This window comes from Trematomus bernacchii, unplaced genomic scaffold, assembly GCF_902827165.1.
Source record: "Trematomus bernacchii unplaced genomic scaffold, fTreBer1.1, whole genome shotgun sequence".
Lineage (NCBI taxonomy): Eukaryota > Metazoa > Chordata > Actinopteri > Perciformes > Nototheniidae > Trematomus > Trematomus bernacchii.
The window spans coordinates 1600821-1621817 of record NW_022987447.1 but is presented as its reverse complement, the minus strand read 5'-3'; the positions used below and the strand labels follow the sequence as shown (position 1 = coordinate 1621817).

Here is a 20997-nt window from a genome sequence, read left to right as displayed (position 1 = left end):
AATATTCACCAGGACCCGAGCCCCTTTCGATCCCATCCCATGTCATCTTAAGACCAGGAAAACTCTGTCCTAACCACCCTTCCACTCTTCTCCATGCTCCCCGTGCGAAAGGACAGTCCCACATGACATGTCTGATGGTCTCTTCATCCTTACAGTCTGGCCTAGGGCACACCGGAGACCTTGCCAATCCATGACGGTGCATGATTTCCCGCACTGGCAGGCACCTAAGCAGGCACAGCCAGTTAAGGTCCTTTAGCCTATTGTCTAGTCCCTTCGGCTGGATCCTCCTCCACACTTTGGATGGTATTCCAATGACAGGACCGACATTGATTTTCTCTCTGGCTTCTTTGTATAGGGTTCTGTGATTGAGTTTCACCTCTGGCCCGGCAGCCTCCGGGTGAGCCCGAAGCCACCTTGCTGCATGGCGGTAGTGCCATGGCTGCTGTTCCGCTCTGGGCCCCAAATTGCTCCAGGCCATAAGCTCTCTTGCTTGATAAGAAAAGAAAAGGCGGATAAAATAACCAGAAGGATGTACTACTGGGCCTGATACTTCCCTACATAAAGTCGAAACAAAAATGCAGTCCATCTTCAGAGTTAAATGTGGTACATCTCTCCCCCCTGCTTCGACCCCAGCCAGCATGCGGCCTCTTGCCACATACTCGTATCTCCCACCCCATATGAATCCAAACACGAGGCGCATGAGAGGCCTCCTCATGCTGACCGGCAACGGATATATGTATGCGAGATATAGGAGGGATGGCAATATATCTACCTTCAGCACTAATACCTTCCCTATGAAGGTCAGCTGCCTACTCTTCCAGAGAGACACTTTCCTCTCTACTGCCTCAAGCCGTCTTGCCCAACTCAGGGAAGCACTTTTAGTAGACTCAAAACTGACCCCCAGAACTTTTATAGGCCCTGGGCAGAAAGCAAGACCCCCTGGTGCATCTATCCTTTCTCTCCATTTCCCAAAAAACTTCACCGAGGACTTTGCACAGTTAAGCTTAGAACCGGATGCCCTGCCGAAGTCCTCCATGATTTGCAGAGAACGAATAAGGCATTCATCCCTGTCCAGCAGCAAAGTGGTGTCATCTGCATACTGGGACAGTTTCACCCGTAACCCTCTGCTGCCAGGCACTAGAAAACCTCTGACCCCTGGGTCTGCCCTAATGGCTGCCGCCAAAGGCTCCATATAGAGCACATATAGCAGTGGTGAGAGAGGGCACCCTTGCCTCACACCCGATTGTAACCGGAAAAAATCGCCTAGGTATCCGTTCACTACTACCTTGCTCCCCACGTCCATGTATAATGTGCGCAACCACCTTATAAAGACTTTACCAAAACCTAGCCTCTCCAGAATGCTGAACATAAAACTCCACTGCACCCTGTCGAAAGCCTTGGTCTGGTCAAGAGCAACCAGCATGAGTGGCAGGTTTCTGTCTTCTGCCCAAGCTACAGCATCCCTTAGGAGCTGCAGGTTCCATCTCGTTGAGCGCCCTGGCACCGCACATGTCTGGTCAACATGAACCACATGGGGCATTGCTTCGCCTAGCCTATCAGTGAGAACTTTTGCCAAGAGTTTATAGTCCACACACAGCATGGTCAAAGGTCGCCAGTTACCTATTTCAGTGCGATCCCCCTTCTTATACAGGAGGGAGATCACCCCGGTGGCTAAAGACCCGCTCATTTCTCCTGCCTGCAGTACCTCTGTCAGCACCTCCAACAATACTGGCCCTAATATGCTCCAGAACTTTGCATAGAATTCCACAGGTAAGCCATCAATTCCTGGCACCTTACCCTTGTTCATTCTGTTGAGCGCACCCTCCAATTCGCTAACTGTTAGAGGGACCTCTAAAGCCTGCACTATGTCCCCTGGAACCTGGCGATCCAGCAGTTCCAGGAAATCATCCCCTCTTCCCACATCTTTCTCCTTAAAGCTGTCCCTGAAATGATCCGTGGCAACCCTCACCACCTGGCCCTCTTCTGTCACTACAATACCCTGACTGTCCCTAAACCCTGTCACCACCTGCCTTGCTTTTTTAGCCCGTACCGAGCTGAAAAAAGCAGCAGAACATGTTTCTGACTGCTCAATGAACTCTGAACGTGATCTCGCCAGGAAAGCCCGGGCCTTGCCTTCAGAGACATGTCTGAGCCTTGCCTTCAAAGAGTTGCATACATTTTCATTTATAGTAGAACCACAGTTCCCCTTTGCGTACTCACGCTCTAGGAGTCGCTGCAGATGGGACATCTCCCTCTTTGACCGTCTTGCCTTCCTTTTGCAATAACCTAAGCAGAAGGTCTTAATTCTGTCCTTGGCTACCTCCCACCACTCTAGTATCCCCTGACACAGCGGTTTGAGGCCCAACACTCCCTTAAAAAACAAAGGGAACTGTTGGTTGAAAAACTTTTCCTCCAAAACACTGACATTTAGGCGCCAGTAACCAGGCCCAAAAGTTAGCGCATCCACATCTACTCGAAACAGCAGGCCATCATGGTCAGAAAAGAAAACAGGGATGGTCCTACCTGTGATCAGGTTTAAAGACCTGGAAAAAAAACAAATAGTCCAAACGTTTTGCCACGCCTCTTGAGTTACGCCACGTGGGGCTGTCTATGTGTGGCTTGACCCCCTTACCCCCATCTGCCAACCCATATCTAACCATGAGTTGTGAAATATACTGGTCGCTGGCATCCCCTCCCTTCCCCAGCTCAACATTAAAATCACCCCCTATAATTACCTGTCTATTGGTAACAAGGAAAGGCTCCACTAATGAAAACAGATTAGTCCGCTCTGCCGGTGACTGTGGTCCATATACCACAATGACCCGCAGCTTCCTTGTTCCCCAAACAATGTCTGCCCCTATTGCCCTGCCCTGGTCAATAACAAAAACATCCTCCACCCTTATTTCCTTAAAACAAAACAAAATCCCAACCCCCGTAGAGTGAACCCCCCCTACACTCCAAACTGAGTCCCCTTTCGTCCACTCCCTTGAAAACATCCCCACATCCCCCATGTCTCTCAGATGGACCTCTTGCAAAAAAACTATGGCAACATGCAAAGTGCCTAAAAAATCAAAAACAGTCCTTCTTTTAACAGTGTTCCTCATTCCTCTCACATTCAAAGTGAGAACATCAAAATAACGTGTCATGAGGATGAAATGTTAAGCCTTAACAAAGGAAAAATTACCCACTCCATTTTCACGCTGCATAGGGGTCTTCACTGAAACTGTCCATCTGGTCGGCCCATAACACAGGAACCACACTTGAAGAGGTGGAGGGACTCACGCCCCCTTGTGTGTCATCCCCCAAGGGAGGTGGCTGCAGCAGTGGAGCAGCCGGCAGCCCCCGGTCCAGTGGCAAACCAGACTGGAGCCCAACCCCTACAACCCCTGGGTCCTCCCCCACCATCCCTCCACCCAAACCATGGCCATCGTCCGCTTTACCCCTCCCCTGGTCACTGTCCTTCCCTGGCCCCTCCCTCTTCTGCTGCCCATCTCCTTCATCCACCACCGCCACCACCTCTTTGGCCCGCCCCTTCCTCCTCGTCCCCTCTGTCTTTGGCCTTTTACTGTCTCCGACCTGCGAGCAGTCCCCATTGTCTTCTGGAGCCTCTGTTCCGAAAGCCTCCTGTATTTTACGTATCCCAGGCTTGACCCCCAAATCGGCTGCTACAGTTGAGTCCGTATTCCCCGCAGGCCCTCGGCCCACGCTGTCAGACCCCGAGCCGCCGCCCGGTACCCGCTCCACCGCCGCGGCCTCCCCCGTGCCCACCGGAAACATATTCTTCTGGCACTGGATAAGCCCTTCCAGAAGGTCCTCGAACTCCGTTTCCCTCCGGTTGTTGGCCCCGGCTACCTCCGCAAACGTCCTCCTACGCTCAGGACAGCTTCTGTATAGATGGTCGATCCCACTGCAGCCATGGCAGGCCTTGGGCACTGTACAGTCTTTGGCCTCATGTCCTCTTTGGCCACAAAAACGGCAGCTGGCGCCAGCGCACCCTCCCTCAACGTGGCCTGATTGCCTGCACCGCCTGCAGAAAGCTGGCTGACGCGGGTAGAAAAGGTACCCTCGATCTGCTCCAAGGCTGAAGGAGGCAGGCGGGTGCTTGAGGCCGCCAAAACCCTCTGGCTCAGATTTAAGAAGCACCTGGAACTGCCTTCGACCTGTCCAGATCCCCATGGTGTCCTTGACATGTCTTGCTGCAGTTAGCACTTCCCCATACAGCCTCAAAAAATCAGCCAGCGCTCTGTCAGTCACAAAGGGATTAAACATGTGGACCGTGATTGTCCTGAAATTTGGTCTGTCCAAATTTAAAACCTTGTAGCAGGCTAGCGGCTTTACCATAGCAGCAGCAACACAGTCCTTAGCAACCTTTGTGTATACTTGCTCGTCCTTTAGGGTGACGTCGAAAGCCTTCTCCTGCTGGTTCCATTGTAGGCAGTAGATGACATCAACTTTCAGATGGAGCTGCTCCATGATGACTTTCCTGCAGAACCACGTCCTCGATACGACATCTTCGTCTGCTCCAACTGCCTGGAAGCGCAGTGTGAATCTCAGCCCGACTCTTGGGATCGGCTGTCCGTCATCGGCCCTCCCGGCCATCGCTCCTTTCTCCTCGTGGTTCGAAATGTCCTTCCTGGGAAAAATGATAAGAACAGATTTTTTTTTTTTTTTTTTTTTTTTTCGTTTATTATAACAAATCTTCAATTTACATCATTGTTATACACAGTTTACAAACAAGTAAACAAAGGACATTCAATACAAACACATATATCACTTTTACTATATATATATCTGGTCTTCACCCCACCAGCCCTAAACCCCCCTTCCATCTTTCCAAAGCGGCGTGTTGTCCCCATTTCACAATGTCCCTCTCCATTCTCCCCTTCAAATCTGCCCTTACTTTTCCTATGATCCCCCTTATGCTGCTGCAGCATTTGTTCTTTACAACATCCTGCCTAGCCAGCCACAGATTTCTCTTCAGCAGGCTTACCACTAGCCAAATGGGGAACATTGCCCAATATTCACCAGGACCCGAGCCCCTTTCGATCCCATCCCATGTCATCTTAAGACCAGGAAAACTCTGTCCTAACCACCCTTCCACTCTTCTCCATGCTCCCCGTGCGAAAGGACAGTCCCACATGACATGTCTGATGGTCTCTTCATCCTTACAGTCTGGCCTAGGGCACACCGGAGACCTTGCCAATCCATGACGGTGCATGATTTCCCGCACTGGCAGGCACCTAAGCAGGCACAGCCAGTTAAGGTCCTTTAGCCTATTGTCTAGTCCCTTCGGCTGGATCCTCCTCCACACTTTGGATGGTATTCCAATGACAGGACCGACATTGATTTTCTCTCTGGCTTCTTTGTATAGGGTTCTGTGATTGAGTTTCACCTCTGGCCCGGCAGCCTCCGGGTGAGCCCGAAGCCACCTTGCTGCATGGCGGTAGTGCCATGGCTGCTGTTCCGCTCTGGGCCCCAAATTGCTCCAGGCCATAAGCTCTCTTGCTTGATAAGAAAAGAAAAGGCGGATAAAATAACCAGAAGGATGTACTACTGGGCCTGATACTTCCCTACATAAAGTCGAAACAAAAATGCAGTCCATCTTCAGAGTTAAATGTGGTACATCTCTCCCCCCTGCTTCGACCCCAGCCAGCATGCGGCCTCTTGCCACATACTCGTATCTCCCACCCCATATGAATCCAAACACGAGGCGCATGAGAGGCCTCCTCATGCTGACCGGCAACGGATATATGTATGCGAGATATAGGAGGGATGGCAATATATCTACCTTCAGCACTAATACCTTCCCTATGAAGGTCAGCTGCCTACTCTTCCAGAGAGACACTTTCCTCTCTACTGCCTCAAGCCGTCTTGCCCAACTCAGGGAAGCACTTTTAGTAGACTCAAAACTGACCCCCAGAACTTTTATAGGCCCTGGGCAGAAAGCAAGACCCCCTGGTGCATCTATCCTTTCTCTCCATTTCCCAAAAAACTTCACCGAGGACTTTGCACAGTTAAGCTTAGAACCGGATGCCCTGCCGAAGTCCTCCATGATTTGCAGAGAACGAATAAGGCATTCATCCCTGTCCAGCAGCAAAGTGGTGTCATCTGCATACTGGGACAGTTTCACCCGTAACCCTCTGCTGCCAGGCACTAGAAAACCTCTGACCCCTGGGTCTGCCCTAATGGCTGCCGCCAAAGGCTCCATATAGAGCACATATAGCAGTGGTGAGAGAGGGCACCCTTGCCTCACACCCGATTGTAACCGGAAAAAATCGCCTAGGTATCCGTTCACTACTACCTTGCTCCCCACGTCCATGTATAATGTGCGCAACCACCTTATAAAGACTTTACCAAAACCTAGCCTCTCCAGAATGCTGAACATAAAACTCCACTGCACCCTGTCGAAAGCCTTGGTCTGGTCAAGAGCAACCAGCATGAGTGGCAGGTTTCTGTCTTCTGCCCAAGCTACAGCATCCCTTAGGAGCTGCAGGTTCCATCTCGTTGAGCGCCCTGGCACCGCACATGTCTGGTCAACATGAACCACATGGGGCATTGCTTCGCCTAGCCTATCAGTGAGAACTTTTGCCAAGAGTTTATAGTCCACACACAGCATGGTCAAAGGTCGCCAGTTACCTATTTCAGTGCGATCCCCCTTCTTATACAGGAGGGAGATCACCCCGGTGGCTAAAGACCCGCTCATTTCTCCTGCCTGCAGTACCTCTGTCAGCACCTCCAACAATACTGGCCCTAATATGCTCCAGAACTTTGCATAGAATTCCACAGGTAAGCCATCAATTCCTGGCACCTTACCCTTGTTCATTCTGTTGAGCGCACCCTCCAATTCGCTAACTGTTAGAGGGACCTCTAAAGCCTGCACTATGTCCCCTGGAACCTGGCGATCCAGCAGTTCCAGGAAATCATCCCCTCTTCCCACATCTTTCTCCTTAAAGCTGTCCCTGAAATGATCCGTGGCAACCCTCACCACCTGGCCCTCTTCTGTCACTACAATACCCTGACTGTCCCTAAACCCTGTCACCACCTGCCTTGCTTTTTTAGCCCGTACCGAGCTGAAAAAAGCAGCAGAACATGTTTCTGACTGCTCAATGAACTCTGAACGTGATCTCGCCAGGAAAGCCCGGGCCTTGCCTTCAGAGACATGTCTGAGCCTTGCCTTCAAAGAGTTGCATACATTTTCATTTATAGTAGAACCACAGTTCCCCTTTGCGTACTCACGCTCTAGGAGTCGCTGCAGATGGGACATCTCCCTCTTTGACCGTCTTGCCTTCCTTTTGCAATAACCTAAGCAGAAGGTCTTAATTCTGTCCTTGGCTACCTCCCACCACTCTAGTATCCCCTGACACAGCGGTTTGAGGCCCAACACTCCCTTAAAAAACAAAGGGAACTGTTGGTTGAAAAACTTTTCCTCCAAAACACTGACATTTAGGCGCCAGTAACCAGGCCCAAAAGTTAGCGCATCCACATCTACTCGAAACAGCAGGCCATCATGGTCAGAAAAGAAAACAGGGATGGTCCTACCTGTGATCAGGTTTAAAGACCTGGAAAAAAACAAATAGTCCAAACGTTTTGCCACGCCTCTTGAGTTACGCCACGTGGGGCTGTCTATGTGTGGCTTGACCCCCTTACCCCCATCTGCCAACCCATATCTAACCATGAGTTGTGAAATATACTGGTCGCTGGCATCCCCTCCCTTCCCCAGCTCAACATTAAAATCACCCCCTATAATTACCTGTCTATTGGTAACAAGGAAAGGCTCCACTAATGAAAACAGATTAGTCCGCTCTGCCGGTGACTGTGGTCCATATACCACAATGACCCGCAGCTTCCTTGTTCCCCAAACAATGTCTGCCCCTATTGCCCTGCCCTGGTCAATAACAAAAACATCCTCCACCCTTATTTCCTTAAAACAAAACAAAATCCCAACCCCCGTAGAGTGAACCCCCCCTACACTCCAAACTGAGTCCCCTTTCGTCCACTCCCTTGAAAACATCCCCACATCCCCCATGTCTCTCAGATGGACCTCTTGCAAAAAAACTATGGCAACATGCAAAGTGCCTAAAAAATCAAAAACAGTCCTTCTTTTAACAGTGTTCCTCATTCCTCTCACATTCAAAGTGAGAACATCAAAATAACGTGTCATGAGGATGAAATGTTAAGCCTTAACAAAGGAAAAATTACCCACTCCATTTTCACGCTGCATAGGGGTCTTCACTGAAACTGTCCATCTGGTCGGCCCATAACACAGGAACCACACTTGAAGAGGTGGAGGGACTCACGCCCCCTTGTGTGTCATCCCCCAAGGGAGGTGGCTGCAGCAGTGGAGCAGCCGGCAGCCCCCGGTCCAGTGGCAAACCAGACTGGAGCCCAACCCCTACAACCCCTGGGTCCTCCCCCACCATCCCTCCACCCAAACCATGGCCATCGTCCGCTTTACCCCTCCCCTGGTCACTGTCCTTCCCTGGCCCCTCCCTCTTCTGCTGCCCATCTCCTTCATCCACCACCGCCACCACCTCTTTGGCCCGCCCCTTCCTCCTCGTCCCCTCTGTCTTTGGCCTTTTACTGTCTCCGACCTGCGAGCAGTCCCCATTGTCTTCTGGAGCCTCTGTTCCGAAAGCCTCCTGTATTTTACGTATCCCAGGCTTGACCCCCAAATCGGCTGCTACAGTTGAGTCCGTATTCCCCGCAGGCCCTCGGCCCACGCTGTCAGACCCCGAGCCGCCGCCCGGTACCCGCTCCACCGCCGCGGCCTCCCCCGTGTCCACCGGAAACATATTCTTCTGGCACTGGATAAGCCCTTCCAGAAGGTCCTCGAACTCCGTTTCCCTCCGGTTGTTGGCCCCGGCTACCTCCGCAAACGTCCTCCTACGCTCAGGACAGCTTCTGTATAGATGGTCGATCCCACTGCAGCCATGGCAGGCCTTGGGCACTGTACAGTCTTTGGCCTCATGTCCTCTTTGGCCACAAAAACGGCAGCTGGCGCCAGCGCACCCTCCCTCAACGTGGCCTGATTGCCTGCACCGCCTGCAGAAAGCTGGCTGACGCGGGTAGAAAAGGTACCCTCGATCTGCTCCAAGGCTGAAGGAGGCAGGCGGGTGCTTGAGGCCGCCAAAACCCTCTGGCTCAGCTTTAAGAAGCACCTGGAACTGCCTTCGACCTGTCCAGATCCCCATGGTGTCCTTGACATGTCTTGCAGCAGTTAGCACTTCCCCATACAGCCTCAAAAAATCAGCCAGCGCTCTGTCAGTCACAAAGGGATTAAACATGTGGACCGTGATTGTCCTGAAATTTGGTCTGTCCAAATTTAAAACCTTGTAGCAGGCTAGCGGCTTTACCATAGCAGCAGCAACACAGTCCTTAGCAACCTTTGTGTATACTTGCTCGTCCTTTAGGGTGACGTCGAAAGCCTTCTCCTGCTGGTTCCATTGTAGGCAGTAGATGACATCAACTTTCAGATGGAGCTGCTCCATGATGACTTTCCTGCAGAACCACGTCCTCGATACGACATCTTCGTCTGCTCCAACTGCCTGGAAGCGCAGTGTGAATCTCAGCCCGACTCTTGGGATCGGCTGTCCGTCATCGGCCCTCCCGGCCATCGCTCCTTTCTCCTCGTGGTTCGAAATGTCCTTCCTGGAAAAAATGATAAGAACAGATACTACACTTGATCTTAGCCAAAAGGCCGAGAAGCGATGACCCTTAACGTTTGCTGCAGGAGACGGACTCGTTGCGCAGTCACCGCCGGTCTTGGTGCGGCTCTTTTGACCTGGCATAAGAGAGGCGCTGCGTAACTGGGTTAACCCTAACCCTAACCCTTTTCTTGTCTTTCACAAACTCAGAATGCTCAGCCAAACGGCCAAGCCTACCAAAAATAGGTTGAACTCGTAGGTGTTCCTCTCCACGGAAGTCTTTAGTAAAAGGCGAAAGACTTATACGCTTTGAAGAGAAACCAGAGTAATTGTGGAGGCCGTCCTCGAGAACAGACAGCACCGCAGTTGTCCCAGTCCAATCCCTCGCGGTGACCCTGACTTGGCTTTTCCACCTCCCAGGCCACACCCTTTCCCCCAGCTGCGCTAGAGCTGCGCGAGCATGGTTCATGGCTCTCACCTGTGGCTTCTTTGGCATTGAGTCCAAAAAAGACCCCTGCTGCTGTGCTGCAGTTTGTGCCCCCGATTGGAACCTATTTCTATTTCAAGACTTATCTGTCTTTAAGGCTTAGGGTTAAATGTGGTTGATGGGCTGCGTTGGCCGGCTCAGAGGCAGGAACCGCCACGCCGTGTCCTTTGTCGTTGCAAGAGTACCCTGCCTCTGACCCATCCAACTCATACTTACCTGGCAGGGGAGATACCATGATCACCAAGGTGGTTCACCCAGGGCGAAGGCTCGGCCATTGCACCCCGGCTATGCTGACCGCTGCGAATTCCCCAAATGTGGGAATCTCGACTGCATAATTTGTGGTAGTCGGGGACTGCGTTCGCGCTCTCCCCTGATTATAGTGTTGTAAGAAAATGTCAAAGACAACCTGGCTACAGCTTGCATGTGTGGCAGCTTCTTTGCTCCAGGAAAGACTTTCTGGTGTCAATGTCCTCCCACAGCGTGTCCTTCCTTTGGGCTCTAAATATCTCTGTCCCTTGCAGTGAGCCACGCTCCAGAGCCAAGGCAAGTTCAATTTGTCACCTTTAGCTTCTCTGGCATAGAGTCCAAAAAAGGATCTGCTGCCGATGTGCTGCAGTTTCTGCCCTCAAATGAAACCATTTGTTGTTGTTTCGAGATGCGTCTGTGTTTGTTTTTCGACAAGGCAGGAGATGGGTGCACCGTTCCCGGAGGCGCTGCAATACCGGGTCGATGCGTGGAGTGAACGGGGCAAGCCCCTCTTTCGGCTCCCAGTGCTAAAAATCCATTTAATATATAGTCCCCGTATAGGGGACGTATCAGATATTAAACTGATAAGAACAGATTTTTTTTATTTTTTTTATTGACACTTAATTCATGCACTTTTCATATTTACATCACATTTTTGTCACACAGGTGTATTTTGAGCAATCATATAATAAATAAATGTACACTGTAAGATTTTATTAAGACATCAGACCCATTTTCATAAAAGCATCGCCTTTCATTAAAAACATTGTATACCTGTCATATGTAAACGATTTTCCTTTTAAGGTCTTTAAAAAGGGGGTGCATTGAGTAAAGTGCTGTGCAGGAGCGCAGTGAGTCCCTGTCAAGGGGAACTCATCCCACTCCCCTTTAACAGGTTGTGTCTCTCGGGGTCTTGTCAAGGTGCTCAGAGGAGACCCCCACCCTGTTGCTCCTTCCCCCCTGTCTTTCCTGGAGAGTCGGGCCTGCGCTGCTTTGACCTTTCCCGTGTGGCTCCGACTCCTTCGTCCGAATGAGCACAGAGGCGATTCTTCTTTGTGGCTGTGTCCTGGGCGTGCCGCATGTCGCTGATTTTATTGTTGCTGCAGCCATCCGGATCACAGCCACGGGGGGGATCTGCATGTGCCTTCTTACCAGCAAGTTTCTGGAGGTCCATATGGCGTCTTTGATGGCAGCTAGGGTGAGCCATTGCTTAGAAAAGACCCTAGCACAGTCTTGTTTTTGGCTCACCCCATACATTACCAGCTGTGCTGTGAGGACCTCCCTTGCCGGCAAGCACGGGAATTGTAAGGAGTCGGCTGTTGCCCACTGGTCTACGGCAGCGCTGCACTCCCAGAGCAGATGCCTCACCGTCTCAGGTGCGCCACAGCCTGGTCGGGGGCAAGTTGGGTTTTCCGCCATGCCCCGGGAGTGCATTACGGACCTGACTGGGAGGATCTCATGAGCCACCATCCATGACATATCTCGGAGTCTGTTTGTCAGAGTGGGATGGTTCACGTTGCACCAAACTGTTGAGGGCTCACCGAAAGCGAGCCCGTGCACTGGACTCACTGGTTCTCGCTCCTGCACAACAGAGAGAAGGGAGCGATGATTAGTTAAAATGTGCAAACCCTCCTGCTCAAGCTGAAGTTTCTTTAAAAATGTTTGTATAAAAGCATAAGGTGGTGGCAGGTTAAAGGACACTGGTACTTTGAGGTCAATTGGTAAGATCTTTATCCTTCTTAAAAAGGTCCCCATCCAGAATGTTGTCATTGTCTCTTTGGGTTTTTGGAGGGGGCAGTGGCAGCGTAGATGTGGAGTGCTGCATATCTGCTTCCTAGAAACAAGTGGAGGTCTGGAACTCCTTTCCCCCCTTTCTGTTTTGACTTTTTCATCTCCTTTCTTGTTATCCTTTCCCACTTGGACCCCCACAGAAAATAAAATATTGCTCGTTCTAGCTCTAGAAGCACTCTCCTGGGTGGGATAAAAACAGAACCGACCAGTAGAAGCAGAGGTAAGATCACTGCTTTGATGATTAAAACCTTGCCTTCCATGGTCAGTCCTCTAAGTCCCCAGTATCCTAGTCTCTGTCTGACTTTCCCTACCAAACTCGTCCAATTAGTTTTCCCTCCCCCTTCATTGTCAAATTGAATCCCGAGTATCTTTTGTTCGGTCTGGGTCACAGTCAGGGGAAGTCCTGTCTTCTCAGTCTCTGTCCATGGTCCATAAAATTGGGCTTGCGTCTTGCTTATGTTCAATTTTGACCCAGAGGCCTGTCCAAACCAGTCAGTTAAGTCCAGCGTCCTGTTGACAGATGAAAGATCAGTACATAAAAGGTTGATGTCATCCATATATAAGATACATTTTGTTTGAAGGCCCCCGCTCCCTGGAATATGTACCCCAGTGATTTGTTGTTCCCTTCTCAAGATCTGTGCAAGTGGTTCTATACAGATAATGTAGAGGAGGGCTGATAGTGGACAACCTTGACGGACACCACAGTTTATATTGACTGCTTTTGTCAGATGCCCATTTACAATAAACTTGCTGGTAGTGCCCCGATACAGCAGTGCCACCCAGTCTATAAACCTCTTCGGGAACCCCATTTGTTTTAATACCTGGAAAAGGTACTGGTGTGAGACCCGGTCAAAGGCTTTCTCAAAGTCTAAATTTAGGACTACAAGCTGAAAGTTTCTATCTCTCGCAAAGCAGATGGTGTCTCGGATCAATAGGAGGCTGTCTGTGATCTTCCTCCCCGGCACGGCACAGGCTTGATCCGGGTGGATCAGCTCTTCTAAGAATAAAGACATACGTGCTGCTAAGAGTTTGCTAAAGAGTTTGCAGTCAAGGTTTAAAAGTGTTATAGGTCTCCAATTTTTTAGGTCCGTCTTGTCCTTGTTTTTGTGTAAGAGTGTCACTATCCCTGTTGTGAAACTGTCAGGAAGTCGGCCTAGACTTTCAAAGTCCGTAAATACATCATGAAGGTCAGGTGCTAGCAAATCCCAAAAGGTCAGGTAGAATTCCAAGGGAATCCCATCTTCCCTGGCGATTTCCCTGTCTTGAAAGTTTTCAAGCATTCGTTCAATTCTTCAATTTTAAAATCTTGGGTTAAGATAAATGTTTCCTCCACTGTTTTTTCGATAAAAAGTAAAACTTCTGTCATTATTTCCTGATTCACAGTTTTTTTTCTATAGAGTTCACTATAAAATGTCTCAACAGTTTCTATTATTTCCAATGTCGTTTCAGCTGTGGACCCATTTTCAGTTTTCAGCCTAAAAATGCCGCCCCCCTTATTTATAATTTTTTTAAAGAAGAATCAGGTGCACTTTTCTCCTTCTTCTATTTCCCTCTCTTTACTTCTTAAAATGACACATTTACTTTTAATTTCCGCTAAAACTGACATTTCTGTTTTAATTTGTTTTATTTCTTCATTAAAGTCCATCCCTTGTTGGTTTAATTTAAAGTATCGCTGGAGTCGTTTCTGCAGTCCCATCATGCGTCTATTGTCCCTATGTTTATTTATTTTACCTGCCTGTCTAAAGAAAGTCTGAGTCCTTCTTTTCACCATTTCCCACCACTGTGCATGTGTATCGTATGAGTCTTGAAGGGTCTGCCACTCTTGGTACTGCTCCCTATACTGTCTAACTAAGTCCCCATCTTCCAGGAGGGAGCAGTTGAACTTCCACAAACCTCTTCCTGCTGTCACACCATGAGGGAGTGAGAGGGTGCAGGAGAGCATTGTGTGATCAGAAAAGAAGACGGGTGTCATTCTAGCATCAGTCGGTGGGCTATCTCGTGTTAAGATATAATCTATACGAGAGGCTCTGGTGCCATCACTACTGAGCCAGGTGAAACCCTCTTCCCTAGGATGCATGGCTTTAAAGCAGTCCGTTAGCTTAAAGTCTTTGCACATTTTCTGTAATAAGACCGATGTTTTATCAAGTGTAAAATCATTTCCTGTTCTTCTCCTATCACTTTTGTTCAAAATACAGTTAAAATCTCCACCTACAACTAAGGGTGCCCTACCTAGCATGTGGGGTTGCAGCTCTTCTAAAAGGTCGTACCTATCATTCTTGTCGTTAAAGCCATAGATATTTAAGACGTTAAAGTCCTTTCCCATGAAAGTCAAGTGTACTAGAAGTGCCCGACCATCTTTCACCAGTAGTCAGTTATTCCCCTCTTCTCTGAGACCATGGGCGAATCAAGGGACAATTCTGATACATGCCTCTTGGACTGCTGTGCGTTGGGGGGGGGGGCGTCGTTGCTGTCGCTCTGCGGCTGAGTGTCAGTCTCCCCTTCACTTTCAGGCACAGCTCCGCCTCCTTCCTGCATTGTATCCCCTCCACCCTCCATTGGCTGGGCACTTACCAGTCCCTCCCCTTCCCCTGTGGGAGAATCGGACGACAACCCTGACAAACATTCTGCTAAAGGCCTCATGGACTGCTGCACATTGGGGAGGGGGGGATCATTGCTATCCCTCTGCGGGTGAGTGTCAGGTTCCTTTTCCTTTTCAGTTTCAGGTATAGCTCCGCCCTCTTCCTGCGTTGTAACTTCTTCACTTTCTATTTGCGGAGTATTTACAGGTCCCTCCCCTTGCCCCTCCTCATCTGCTCCCCTTTTCTCCATTCACAGGATTTGGGGGGAGGTTTGCATTTTCTGTCCCCGCCTCTTCAATTAGCCCCTCACCCGTTTTCTTTTGTCTGCCATTTTGTCTACTCACTCTTGTAGCCTTAAGCTTGTTGGCAAAAGACTGAGGGCAATCTCTGAAGAGGTGGTTGGATTCTCCACAAAGATTGCACTTTCTGCCATTTGTGCACTCCTCAAAAATATGCCCAATTTGTTTGCATTTGCGACACACCATCTGCTGGCATGCCTCCGCCAGGTGCCCATGCTCTCCACACTTGCGGCAGAGTTTGGGCTGTTCCTGGTAGTGAATGTAGCCCCTGTTGTTCCCCAGTACTATCATAGATGGGAGTTGTTTAAGGCCTTGAAAGCCTTGGGGGTCTTGCCCTTGTTGAATGGGGACCCGCCAGGCACAGTTCCAAATGCCGTCCTCATCTCTCACTTTGGTAGCCGGGCCTTTTACAGTGCAGTATCTGCCCAGCCAAAAGTGAATGTCTTCTGCAGTTACTGTCTCATTGAACATCCTGACAATGACTACTTTCAAGGCATTGTCAGTTAGTTTCTCAACAGCAAAGGCAAAAAACTGGGCTTTTACAGTTTCAAATTTAGTCCAAAATTCTCTAAAAGGGTACGGAAGCTAACATCGAAGCCTTTGTTAAAAGGAAGGGTGAGGATGCAGTTCAGATCCTCAGGGGAGAAGTTCAAAGCTTTTTGAATGAGGTTCCTGGAGAAGTCCAATCTGGACAACGCCAGCTGCCTCCCATCCTTCTCCACAAAAGTGAACCTCACACTATGGTGCCTCTGCATGCCGGCATGGTTGGCCGACATGTTGGAGGCACCACACACTTAATTGGATCTGAGTTAAAAACAGCAGACAGTGATCCCGGACCATTAAATACTTAAAAGAGGGTACTCACACTTCCCTGGTTCAGCTGCCGGGGCCAGACGGTGAGGTGTGAAACCGATGTTCCAGGTAAGTTTCTCCCGGGTCATTCCTTGGTTCAGTTGTTGGGGCCAGAGGATAAAGTTTGCAACCTATGATGTTCCCAGATCTGCAAAGACAGTGAATAACAGAGGAACAATGCACCAATACAATACAATATCCTCCCAAATGAGGAGCAGAAAACAGTGCCACAACAGGCAAATGTTTTCCTTCCAAAGGGAGGTGACCGCTGTCTTAGCCAAAAGACCAAGAGCGCAGTTTCTGATAAGAACAGATACTACACTTGATCTTAGCCAAAAGGCCGAGAAGCGATGACCCTTAACGTTTGCTGCAGGAGACGGACTCGTTGCGCAGTCACCGCCGGTCTTGGTGCGGCTCTTTTGACCTGGCATAACAGAGGCGCTGCGTAACTGGGTTAACCCCTAACCCTAACCCTTTTCTTGTCTTTCACAAACTCAGAATGCTCAGCCAAACGGCCAAGCCTACCAAAAATAGGTTGAACTCGTAGGTGTTCCTCTCCACGGAAGTCTTTAGTAAAAGGCGAAAGACTTATACGCTTTGAAGAGAAACCAGAGTAATTGTGGAGGCCGTCCTCGAGAACAGACAGCACCGCAGTTGTCCCAGTCCAATCCCTCGCGGTGAAAGTGCAGTTATGCGCCCTGGAGGTATTATACTATTTACTAAATGTATACCCAGGATTCAGGCACCTTCCCTGGCTTGTAAAGTGCGGTGATGCGCCCTGGAGGTATCAGACTATTTAAAAAATGTATACCCAGGATTCAATCACTTTTCCTGGGTTTTAAAGTGCAGTGATGAGCCCTGGTAGTATCAGACTATTTTAAACAACTTTTCCCCGCCTTTCAAACACTTATTTCTGGGTTTTAGCCAATCATTTTGCACAATATAATTTAACATTGACCCTCTCCTGAAAATGTATATATTCTGTGCATTTCCAGGAGAGGTTCAATGTTAAATTATATTGTGCAAAATGACAGGCTAAAACTCTCTTCCAGACATTTAAAAACACTTTTCCCGACCATTTAAACCTTATTTCTGGCTTCTAAAGTGCAGTGATGCGCCCTGGATGTATCAGACTATTTCAAACACTTATTCCTGCCTTAAAAAGTCAGGTGTTGCACAGCCTGCTCTCTGGGTACACTCTGTCTCTATTCACACCACTTTTCCCAACACTTCCCAATAGTATTTTGAACACTATTCTCGGGTAAACATGTTATGTTTTCACCGTGGTTGTCTTTGTCCTGCTGCTGCTGCAGCAGCCTGGTTCTCTGGGTACTCTCTGTCCACATTTAAGACAGTTTCCCTGCATTTTAATCACTATTTCTGCCTTGGAAAGTGAGGTTCTCTCCACCCTTTTCCCCCTATAATGATTTTAAATCATTATCTTTGCATTTAAATGCATTTATTATATCATTAATATGGTTCCCTAGCACAATGCACATAGTCTGGAGCTCACTGGGTTCTTGCATATGCTTTAATCAGGCGTTTTAACACTTTTTTCCATGAAAATGATTTTTAATCACTATCATGTGGCTATATAAATCAAATTCCGGGTAATGCGGGGCACAATTGTACCTTTTACTATTTAAATGTATTTGTATTATATATGTTTGGGCTGGAAAAGGGACATTTCTGGGTGATTTTGTCAGTTTATGGAGCTTAGCCCACAAATCCTGGAGGTTCCAGGCCGAATTCGGATGCTCATAGGCGGCCTGCCATGCGCACCCACCCGTGGAAAGAAGAAAAAAGTGAAGAAAACGGTTAATGATATCTTAAAATAATCAAAAATGAAGTTTTAAAAAATTGTCGAAAAAATTACTCATGCCCCTTTCACACCAACGCGTTTTCAGCGCCGGCTCGGAGCTAGAGCCTGAAAAGTACCGGTTTTTCCTGTTCACACCGCAGCGGCGCCGCCTCTTAGCTCCTGGAATCCAGTTCGTTTCCAGCTCCAAAAAATTGTTAAGCTAAGAGGCGGCGTCGCTTACGTCTCTCTTACGTCGAGGCGTGCAGGAAACTAAACCCACCTCCCCTGAACATGGGTCGACTGAAGAGTCTCGTCATGCCTGCCTACAAGCAGTAGCGCTGAGCAAAGTGACTAGAAGACAACCACACACAAAAAACACACTTTATAAAGTCAGGCAACATGAACCAGGCTTCGTGTGATTCTGTTTATTTGTACCTTACTTTGACCATCCGTTCGCTGTTATTGATCATTGTGGAGAGCAGGCAGACGTTTTGTTTTTTATTATAGCAGCTATCGGGTGGAATCAATACATGGGCTGCACAGGTTGTCATGTCCGACTATCACAAGTAGAATCATAATGAAAAATATGCCGGTAAAATGTGCCTGTAGAAAACGGCTTAGCAAGTAATCAGTTTAGCTTCGGTTGCTATTCTAACATCACCCATGTTATACCAGAGAAACTTTCATAACAGCGTTGTGATGCCAAACAGCGTCAATTCAGACTGACACACATTCACTTAAGGGCAACTGGGGATATGTATCAGCTGCTTGTGTGACAGTCAGACAGTGAATACTTTAGAGCCGTGTGAGCTAACCCAGAGCTAACGGGAGAATAAACTCCCGTGGAAGAGCAGCCAGCACTGCAGCGGTCGGTAAATGCCGCTGAAACACATTCATAAACAATGAACCACGGCACTCTGGAGAAAAGTATAAGGTTGGAGAAGTCGTTATTTAATTTAATCTGGCTTCGTATGATTAAAAGCAACACGATCATCGACCCGACGCAGTCCCCCGTTGTTGTTGTTGTGAGCGCCGTTGGAGAGCAAATCAGCGATGTAAACGGTGACGTCATGACGCAGCAGCGGCAGCACCATCCCGGCTCTGAGTGGTGTGAACAAAGCGGGAGCAGAAAAGGGAAACCGGAGCTGAACCAGAAAAGCTCTAGCTCGGAGCTAGAAAGGGTTAGCGTTAGCGTTCGTTAAGTGCTGATTTAGACGCTTGGTGTTGGAATTGTGTTTCGTTTAGGTAAAAATGGTTATTATCATCTGTTAGCTTAGTTTCTTCCCGTTAAGTGGGTATGCAACGTTAATAGGTTGTTACATTGTAACAAGCCCTGGGACGCTGTGGTACCGGGGGCAATTGTGCTTAACGGGTTAAGAATACTGCCCTGCAGTTTTGCATTATAATTACTGCCATTTTTTTAATTAACATTAAGCCTAGCTAGCTGTACAGCTAGCTAGCTACCTAGCACTACCTAGCTAATAGCTTTATTCAACAAGCTACACCATTAGCTATCCCTCATTCACGTCACTGTTAGTTAGCTAACGTTAGCTAATAGTTTACCATATTTTACGGCAAACAGCCTCTGCAGGGCAGAATACCACTAACACCTGTTCTAGTGCAGGGGTCGGCAACCCCTGGCATGCGTGCCACCATTGGCACGCAGGACCGTAACCAGTGGCACACTAGGAATAAGTGTGCAAAAATATTTAAATTGTATTTTCGGATCCTGAACGAGACCGCCGGCAGAGCGCGTCTCCCCCTGCAGAAGGAAGCCATGCACGCAACACAGCGCAGAAGGATAACTTCATGGTGAAACGATCAGGGGTGTAGCGCACTTCACTCATTGCAGTATAAGGAGCTGTACATGCCGCAGTTTTTGCGTGGCTGTGTCTTTAATTGAAAGCCCAGTGGCGATCTGCTCATCTGTCATCGAAAATAATATGCTACACAGGGGACTGGCCAACTGTGTGTTCTGGAGAATCACAGTACGTCCGGTTGTCAGCGAACCGAGCCGGTCGCTAGCGGGCCGTTGACGACCGGGCTCGGTTCGCTGACGGCCGACACCGCCCTTTATTTATTTAAATGTGTTTAAACGCAGGGTTGCCAACTCTCACGCATCTGGCGTGTGACACACGCTTTCACTCTCAATCTCACGCTCTCACGCTGCCCAAACTATTCTCACGCCAAAAACAAGAATACCGAAGACTAGAAACGGTTTTGAAAACTTTTGTCACGTAGTGATCGTCTTCTCAATAGAACATCTTTGATAATGTCTTCTGGCCAATCAGAATCACGATAACGGCGTGGTGTTGTTGCAGGAAATCCCGACGGAGAATACTTTTGCGGTAGTACATCTCTATACATCGATACAACATTACGTGTTGATAGAAATCAACACGTAATGGAATAAGACCCCACGGTTTGATGATTGATAAGTGTGTGGGCTGTCTTTCATTTTGACACACAGAACAATGGGGGCTATCCACCCTTAACACAACAAATTAAGATTGCTTTTATCGCTCTTGCTTGGCTTCCAATACTAATTTCTTTCTTTGGTGCAGGTTCTACTTAAATTGAAAGGGGCACCGCTGCATGTGCCTTAAAATAAACTATGCAACATATAAATCTATGTAAAATTGAAATTGTTGTCTTGGCTTATTGTTTTCAGGTGCTTCCTGGGCATTAATCCTGAGACGGGCTCGAAAGCCAAAAAGAGACATGGCAATTTAAACCCCCATGTCAGCACATTCTTCAGAAAAATGGTTGGCTTCGAGTGGATGTCTGTGTAGACATGTGTTAAGTGCTCCCCTCCTTGTTTTCTTTTCTGTCTCCCTGCTGCGCATGTTAGTGCGCATGGGGTGCACCTGGTCTGCCCCTGGCTCCGCCTCTGCCCAGGTGTTCCAAATTCCACTCAGCTGTGTGTATATAAAGAGAAGCTGGAGGAGAAGGATGTCTCGCCTATCCTAACGCCGGGAGACACTCTCCTTAGAATACCTCTTTGCCATTTTGAACTGTAGGCCATATTTTTGCTGATGTTTTATGTTTAGCCTGGAGGACCTGGTAGTCCAGTTTTCGCGGCTTTATTTTGTTTCTCATAGGGTTTATAATAGATTTCTGGTTAGGGGGGGGGGAGCTCTGTGGCTGGCTCGGGTTCCCTCCTTCTGTTTGTTCCTTTTGGCCAGTCCTCCAGACCTCTTTTTGTTTCCCGTTTCACTTGTGTGAGCAAACGGCTGATGATCAATAAATGCTCGTTACCAAGTACCGGTTATTGCGTGTATTCTTTCATGTTGCGGGT

At 48.7% G+C, this 20997-nt stretch overlaps 5 non-coding genes and 1 pseudogene across 5 annotated transcripts; 1 reads left to right on the top strand and 5 right to left on the bottom strand.

The window, feature by feature from the left end:
- Window positions 1–9628: 9628 nt before the first annotated feature.
- Window positions 9629–9709, bottom strand: LOC117492686 (annotated as a pseudogene).
- Window positions 9710–9856: 147 nt separating this feature from the next.
- Window positions 9857–9973, bottom strand: LOC117492743. The gene has a single exon (XR_004556890.1). It is a non-coding gene; the product is annotated as a U5 spliceosomal RNA (small nuclear RNA).
- Window positions 9974–10339: 366 nt separating this feature from the next.
- LOC117492772 lies at window positions 10340–10504 on the top strand. Its single transcript, XR_004556895.1, has one exon. It is a non-coding gene; the product is annotated as a U1 spliceosomal RNA (small nuclear RNA).
- A 315-nt stretch (window positions 10505–10819) lies between these two features.
- LOC117492667 lies at window positions 10820–11002 on the bottom strand. Its single transcript, XR_004556881.1, has one exon. It is a non-coding gene; the product is annotated as a U2 spliceosomal RNA (small nuclear RNA).
- A 5056-nt stretch (window positions 11003–16058) lies between these two features.
- On the bottom strand, window positions 16059–16250 carry LOC117492679. The gene has a single exon (XR_004556882.1). It is a non-coding gene; the product is annotated as a U2 spliceosomal RNA (small nuclear RNA).
- A 148-nt stretch (window positions 16251–16398) lies between these two features.
- Window positions 16399–16515, bottom strand: LOC117492735. Its single transcript, XR_004556889.1, has one exon. It is a non-coding gene; the product is annotated as a U5 spliceosomal RNA (small nuclear RNA).
- Between the last annotated feature and the right edge of the window lie 4482 nt (window positions 16516–20997).